The sequence below is a fragment of the Eumetopias jubatus genome, unplaced genomic scaffold (assembly GCF_037043125.1).
Source record: "Eumetopias jubatus isolate StellerSeaLion01/CBP00866 unplaced genomic scaffold, mEumJub1_p1.0 scaffold_11, whole genome shotgun sequence".
NCBI classification, from domain to species: domain Eukaryota; kingdom Metazoa; phylum Chordata; class Mammalia; order Carnivora; family Otariidae; genus Eumetopias; species Eumetopias jubatus.
Genome location: NW_028274817.1, coordinates 61826087 through 61834622, shown reverse-complemented (window position 1 = coordinate 61834622; position 8536 = coordinate 61826087).

The following is an 8536-nucleotide window of genomic DNA, read 5'->3' as shown; positions in this document are numbered from 1 at the left end:
CCCTCACATACATTTTCTGCCCTCTTTTCTCTCTCTTCTTCTTCTGAGGCTTTTATAATACTTTGTAATACTAATATTAATAATGGAGTCAGTGAGTTCCTTAAGTCTATTCTCATTTTGCATAATTCTTTTTTCTGCTTTAATACTTTATATTACTCTGTCTTCTAGTTTACTAATTTGTTCCTCTTCTTCCATTGTTCTCTTCATTCCATCAAGAATGTTTCTCATTTTGTTTATTGTGCCCTTTCTCTCTACTACGTTCTTCCTTATCTCTGTGTGAAGGTTCTCATTCATGTATTCCACTTGTTTCTCAAGTCCAGTGAGTATCCTTATGATCATTGCTTTAAATTCTCTATCAGGCATATTATTTATATCTGTTTGGCTTAGGTTTCTGGCTGTGGCCTTGTCCTGTTCTTTTATTTGGGATAAATTCTTCTGCCTTCTCATTTGTCTACATTTCTGTGCCTGCTTCTCTGTGTTAGAAATGTGAGCTACATCTCATGGTCTTAAAGGTAAGGGCCTTTAAGAGACATCCTGGTGTACCCTGTAGTGCAGTGTCCCTTGTTCACCAGAACCTGACACTTCATGAGAGTATTCTTTGTGTGTTTATGCCCTGCTGTTGTGTTTGAGTCACTTTTCCTTTCAGTGTAGTCTTCACACTGACTCTCTGCCTGTTGTGGGCTGTGCTTGCTCTCTGTGGTGTTAATGGGATCCAGTCAGGCCAGCTCTGAAGGGGTGTGCCCACTGTGGAACTTGGGAGTAGGGCAGCAGTGTGAGCAAAATTTGCACTGGGCTACTAGTCCAATGCCAGATCCCTTGAAGCAATGCTTTGACTTAGAGCTGTGGACTAGTGTGACCTAGGGTGCAGTATGGGGCAGGGTGCACAAGGATGGCTGGGTGTGTCTGGGTGTGGTGCACAGATGTGCATGGTGCATGCTGGTAACCCTGCACCCAGTAGCTGGGCAGGGCACATGCATGGCTTTAACAAAATTTGCCCTGAGCCCAGGGCCCAGACTAGCAGGCTTGGAGTGGGCAATTCCTCAGGAGAACTTGGAGTGGGAAATTCCTCAGGAGAACATGGTGCACTGCTAGGAGGTTAGGTAGCAAGTGTCTGTGCAGCTCTGCCTCCTGCTTCTGTCTCTGTTTATGCTGGGAGGCAGAGGAGGAAAATGGCACCTGTCAGATCCCTCATTTTTGGAGAAGTCCCTCAAAGGCTCAGAAATCGGTAGGAACAGATCTGCCACCCATTTGTCCCCAGCATTGTATAAACTACTGTTTTTATCCTGCCTCTCCACATAGGCTGCTGTCTCTTTAAGGGCAGCTACTCAGCTCTCACTGCCCTCACAGCTTGCCCAGTGCTGAGTCAAATGACTTTTAAAGCTTCAGGTTCCAAGTCCTTGGTTTTACAAACTCATGGAATTCAAACCCTCTGGTTTTTAAAGCCAAACATTATAGGGATTAGTCTTCCCCATCTGAGCTCCTTGGTGTGAGGGCCCATTTCTCTGCCCTCTCTTCACACATATCTCTGTCCTTCCTGTGGGCAGCCTCCCTCTGCCTTTCTGATCTTCCTAACTTTTCAGATGCAGCTTCTTTATATTTAGTTGTGGAGTTTGTTCTTCCAGTCTTTGGATCACTCTCATATATTGACTTGGATGTGGATGATATCTAGTTGAAAACATAGGACAGGGTGAGCTCAGGGTCCTCTTACTCCACCATCTTCCCAAGCTCCCCCGGAGTCCCTTTAAAAGCATTGGATTATAATTTCAGATATGTTTTCCAAACTATTTACCACTACCAAAAAAGATTTTCCTTCTAGTTAAAAATGTATTTTCATAGAACATTGTTGTTTATACTCAAGAACACCTTATGGCATTTTATCATTGCTTATATTGAAGATTCTCTTGAGATATATATATATATTTCAATGAAGTTTTTTTTTAAAAGGTTTTATTTATTTGAGAGAGAGAAAATGAGAGAGAGAGAGCACATGAGAGGGGGGATGGTCAGAGGGCAAAGCAGACTCCCTGCCAAGCAGGGAGCCCAATGCAGGACTTGAATCAGAGACTCCAGGATCATGACCTGAGCTGAAGGCAGTCACTTAACCAACTGAGCCACCCAGGTGCCCTGAATTGAAATTATTTTTGACAGTTAATGCTAAGACTTAGATATTTTGTGTTATCTATAAGAGCACATTTCTTTGGAATCTCTTCCTTTTTGTCTACCTTCCCTAACTTATTTTGATGAGGCCCTAATCTAATAGCAATTCTGACATTTGTTTAGGCACCTCTATCTTAAAAAGTTGAAAGAATAAGGCTAATTTATCATGCTATTTTTTCGGGGGGTGGGGTGGGAACTACTCCTGATCAATTACATGCCCTCTTTTCAGTGTTAAGTCTTTCAGTTTCCTAAGGCATAATTTTCCACATCTGTATTTTTTCTTAATCAATTATTAAATTTGCTGAATGACCAACTTATAGCATCATGTCACAATTTCTCTCTCTTTTACTTGAAGTGACTTTGTGGTACAGATAAAATGTCCTGTTTATTTTTACCTCTGGTACAGAATGTGAAAAAGAACCAATAGATGCATAAAATGACATCAGAGTGACTAGGATTGTTCTATTATTATTGCTAAATATTGGTGAATGTGACAAAAATAAATGTGCTGGAAGGAAGTATCCTTAGATGTACTGGTTTCTAAAAGATAATGCTACCAACATATTGCCAGGTTCAAGAATTGAACCAAATATTTATCTGCAAACCTATGATATGCCAACTAATCTAGATTAACAGGAGAGAGAAGGTCCTTGTTTTCATGGAGCTTCCAGTCTTGTGCCATGAGACAAAACACAAGTAAACAAAAATAATTCCAAATAGTGATGATTACTAGATGGAAAAAGGCTATTCTTTAGATAGGATGGCTAGGGAAGACTTTTCTTGAAGAGATATTTGAGCTGACACCTGAATGACAAGTAGGAGGCAGCTTTGCAAAATATGATCCAGACAGAGGAAATAGAAAGTACAAAGGCCATGAGTTAAGAGAAAAGGTACACATATGCCAGATCATGTAGGGTCTTGTAAGTCACAGTAAGGCATGTAGATTTTATCCTGAGCTCAATTTATTTCAGTATAGTTAAAGTACCATGTATAATCTACCATGAAAAATTCTAAATCTTGATTCAGAATTTTACAGAATTAAGTGACAATTCCCTAACTCCTGTTATGGAGGACAAGTCATTGGAAGTAAATTCTATTACAAGTCCAATAAATGATCACATCACTGTATTTTTTTTTTTTTTTACTAGAAATTGATGTTTGGAATAATAACCTCAGACACTACTGATGAAAAGTCGGGAAATGCCTTAGTGATATAATTGCATTTTTGGAATGATTCATGTGAATTATGTTGTAATAGGAGAAAACTGGGAATTTGATTTTTATGTTTAAAAACCATATGGTTTTAGGGGTCAAGCCTGAGGTACTTTGGGCCAGGGGGAGGTAGTAAACCATTTATTAATTGCAATACAGACTTAAAGGCCTCATCATGTTCCAGCTTATCCCTATTCTTTAGAACAAATAAGTTTTGGAGTTAGAGAAAGGGAATTTGGACAGTCATTGGAGTTTTATGGTCACTTCCTTACCCTTCCATCCAATTCTGTTTCCTGTCCTGTTTCAGGAGAAAGAAAGAAACAGTGAGTTTTGGTAGGTCAAAATGTGACCTTAGTAAAGGACTAGATTTCTTAATAACCAGAGGGATGATGAAGTGTGTGGGCCTTTGAGAAATACCACTTCATCTGTTTGATGAGGCTCATTAGCAATCTCACATCACCACATTACATGATGGATGAGAACCCTCCCCCCAATATTTCCAAAGGGTGGGATATAGGAGCAACCTATCTAAGAAGGTCTTGACATTGCTGCAGGTGATGATCCTGCTGTATTTCCCAGGAAACTAGAAATGGAAATGGCTCTTGTCACAACTCAGGATAGCTTCCTAATTATGGGAATAAGCCTCATTCCTGCAAATAAATGATCATGATATCCTTAGGTTAATATCCCACTAATCAAGTCATTTTGGCTTGGATCTGAACATGCAGAGCAAATATCCTTCAGTAAACTTATTTGCATTAGCCAGGAACCCATTACTATTTTCCAGGTGGAAGATATGGGATTGGGATGATGGTGGTCAACTATTAGCAGGAAAGGGCATTCTTCTAATTTGTCACTTTTGTTTTGAAGTTTTTGATTGTGAGTAGAAGAAAAATATTAAGAAAAGGTTAGAAACATGATTTAAACCTATTAAATAAAAAACTTTGAATTTTCTAAAGTTTTTATTTAAATTCCAGTTAACATACAGCATAATATTAGTTTCAGGTGTACAATTTAGTGATTCAACACTTAACACACAACACCTGATGCTCATCACAAGTGCACTCTTTAATGCCTATCACCTATTTAACCCATCCCCCCAATGGCCTCCCCTCTGGTAACCATTAATTTGTTCTCTATAATTGGGAATCTGTTTCTTGGTATGACTTTCTCTTTTTCCCCCATGCTCATTTGTTGTTTCTTAAATTCCACATATGAGTGAAATCATTAGGTATTTGTCTAACTCTGGCTGACTTATTTTGCTTATCATAATACTCTTTAGCTCATCCACATTGTTGTAAATGGCAAGATTTCATTCTTTTTTATGGCTGAGTAATATTCTGTTGTATATATATACCACATCTTCTATATCCATTACTCAGTCAATGGACATTTGGGCTATTTCCATAATTTGGGTATTGTAGATAATGCTGCTATAAATATTGGCGTGCATGTATCCCTTCAAATTAGTAATTTTGTATTCTTTAGGTAAACACCTAGCAGTGCAATTGCTGGATCATAGGATAGTTCTATTTTTAATTTTTTGAGGAATCTCCATACTGTTTTCCACAGTGGCTGCACCAGTTTGAATTCCCACCAACAGTGTAAGAGGATTCCCCTTTCTCCACATCCTCACCTGACACCTATTTATTCTAGTGTTGATTTTAGCCATTCTGACAAGAGTGAAGTGGTATCTCATTGTAGTTATTTGTATTTCCTTGATGATGAGTAATGATGAGTATCTTTTTATGTGTCTGTTGGCCATCTGTATGTCTTCTTTAGAAAAGTGTTTATTCATGTCTTCTGTCCATTCTTAAATTGATTCATTCATGTTTTGGGTGTTGAGTTTTATAAGTACTTTATGTATTTCAGATACTAACCCTTTATCAGATATGTCATTTGCAAATATCTTCTTCCATTTCATAGGCTGCCTTTCAGTTTTTTTTTTTGATTGTTTCCTTTGCTGTGCAGAAGCTCTTTATTTTGATGAAGTCCCAATAGTTTATTTTTGCTTTTGTTTCCCTTGCCTCAGGAGATATAATTAGAAAGAAGTTGCTATGGCTGATGTCAAAGAGGTTCCCGCCTGTGTTCTCCTCTAGAATTTTAGTGGTTTTCTGTCTCATGTAGGTCTTTAATCCATTTTGATTATTTTTTTTGTATGGTGTAAGAAAGTGGTCCAGTTTCATTCTGGTTTCATTTTCTTCAGGAGACATCTACTAAGAAGTTCCTACAACTAATGTCAAAGAGGTTAATGGCTGTGTAACACTCTAGGATTTTTATGGCTTCAGGTCTTGCATTTAGGTCTTTAATCCATTTTGTATTTATTTTTGTGCATGCTGTAGGAAAGAGGTCCAGTTGCATTCTTTTGCATGTTGCTGTCCAGGTTTCCCAACACCATTTGTTGAAGAGACTATCTTTTTCCCATTGGATATTCTTCCCTGCTTTGTCAAAAATTAATTCATATATCTGTGGGTTCATTTCTGGGTTATCTCTTCTGTTCCATTGATCTATGTGTCTTTTTTGGTGCCAGTACCATACTGTCTTGATGACTACAGCTTTGTAATATAGCTTGAAGTCCGGAACTGTGATGCTTCCAAATTTGCTTTTCTTTTTCAAGATTACTTTCACTATTCAGAGTCTTTGTGGTTCCATACAAATTTTAGGATTTTTGTTCTAGCTCTGTGAAAAAGGCTGTTGGTATTTTTATAGGGATGCACTAAAAATGTAGATTGCTTTGGATAGTATGACATTTTAACCATATTTGTTCTTCTGACCCATGAGCATAGAATGTCTTTCCATTTCTATGTGTCCTCAATTTCTTTCAGTGGTGTTTTATAGTTTTCAGAGTACGGGTCTTTCACCTGTTTGGTTAGATTTATTCCTAGGTATCTTACTGTTTTGGATACAATGGTAAATGGGGTTGATTCCTTATTTTCTTTTTCTGCTGCTTTATTATTGGTGTATAGAAATGCAACAGATTTCTGTATATTGAGTTTTTATCCTGCGACTTTACTGAATTTGTTTATTAGTTCTAGCAATATCTTGGTGGAGTTTTTGAGTTAATAGCTATTTTCAAACTATTCCAAAAATAGGAAAGGAAGGAAAACTTCCAAATTCATTCTATGAGGCCAGTATTATCCTGATACCAAAACCAGATAAAGATGTCACTAAAAAAGAGAACTATAGGTCAGTATCCCTGAAGAACATGGACACAGAAATTCTCAACCAAATATTGGCAAAGCAGATCCAACAATATATTAAAATAATCATTCATCCGAATCAAGTGAGATTTATTCTGGGGTTGCAAGGGTGGTTGAGTATTCACAAATCAATCAATGTGGTACACCACATTAATAAAAGAAAGGATAAGAACCATATAATACTGTTAACATGCAGAAAAGGCATTTAACAAAGTACAGTATCCATTCATGATAAAAACCCTCAAAAAAGTGGGGTTAGAGGGACTATACCTCAACATAATAAAGGCCATATATGAAAAACCCACAGCTAATATCATCCTCAAGGGAGAAAGACTGAGAGGTTGTCCTCTATGGTCAGGAACAAGACAGGGATATACACTCTTCCATTATTTAACATAGTACTGGACCTCCTAGCCATAGTAATTGGACAACAAAAAGAAATAAAAGACATCCAAATCAGCAAGGAAAGAATAAAACTTTCACTATTTGCAGATGTCATGATACTCTATATAGAAAACCCAGAAGACTCCACCAAAAAAACCCTTTTATTTATTAGGTTATGGACCTCTTATCCTGAGCTGCTTTCAGGATTTTCTGTCTCTGAAATTTGCAAGGTTCACTATTACAGTTGGGGTATTGACCTATTTTTATTGATTTTGAGGGGGGTTCTCTGTGCCTCCTGGACTTGAATGCCCATTTCCTTCCCCAGATTAGGGAAGTTCTCCATTTTAATTTGCTCCAATATACCTTCCGCCCCCCCCTTCTTCTGGGATCCCAATTATTCTAATGTTGTTTCTCCTTATGGTATCACTTATCTCTTGAATTCTCCCCTCATGATCCAGTAGTTGTTTATCTTCCTCTCAGCTTCTTTATTCTGCACTGTTTGGTCTCTATATCACTAATTCTCTCTTCTGCCTTATTTATCCTAATAGTTAGAGCCTCCATTTTTTATTGCATCTCATTAATAGCCTTTTTTATTTTGACCTGATTAGATTTTAGTTCTTTCATTTCTTCAGAAAAGGATTCTCTTGTGTCTTCTATGCTTTTCTTCAAGCACAGGGAGTATCTTTATAATCGTTATTCTGAACTCTACGTCTAACATCATACTTATATCCATACTGATTAGGTCTATGGCAGTCATTACTACCTCTTGTTCTCTCTTTTTTTAAGATTTTATTTATTTATTTGACAGAGAGAGGAAACACAAGCAGGGGGAATGGGAGAGGGAGAAGCAAGCCTCCCCCGGAGCAGGGAGCCTGACGTGGGACTTGATCCCAGGAGCCTAGGATCGTGACCTGAGCTGAAGGCAGATTCTTAATGACTGAGCCACCCAGCGCCCCAATCTTGTTCTCTTTTTTGAGGTGAGTTTTTCTGTGTTGTCATTCTGTCCAGAGGAGAATAGATGGATGAGAGAACAAAATACTAAAATACCAATGACCCTAGAGAAATATACACTAAACAAATCAGAAGAGATCTGAAACAGAAAATAAAAAAAAAAAGAGAGAGAATATAATCATACAGGTGAACAGAAAAGAGAAATACCCTAGATTCTGGGTGTATTTTGGTTTGTTAGAAGAAACTACATCCCAAAATTGTAAAGAAAGAAAACAACATATATATACAAAAATAAAATTAAATACAATGAAAGGATAGAATGTAACTGTAAAAATGAGAATTAAAGACTTTAAAAAATAGTTGATAAAAATAAGAAATTGGTTGAAAAGGAAAAGGAAAAAAAATAAAATCAAGACTAAAGAATCCTGGGGGGGGGGGAACATGAATTGTATATACTATTTTCCCCTAGCATTGGAGTTTTGCAGTTCTGTGTGATCAGTAAACTTGGTATTAGCCAAATGTTCTTGCTGATCTTCTGGGGGATGGGCATGTTGCACTGATTCTCAGGTGTCTCTGCCTTGAGGAATTGCACCATCCTTGCCAGGGAAGCCAGGCTCAGTTAAGTGGTTCCA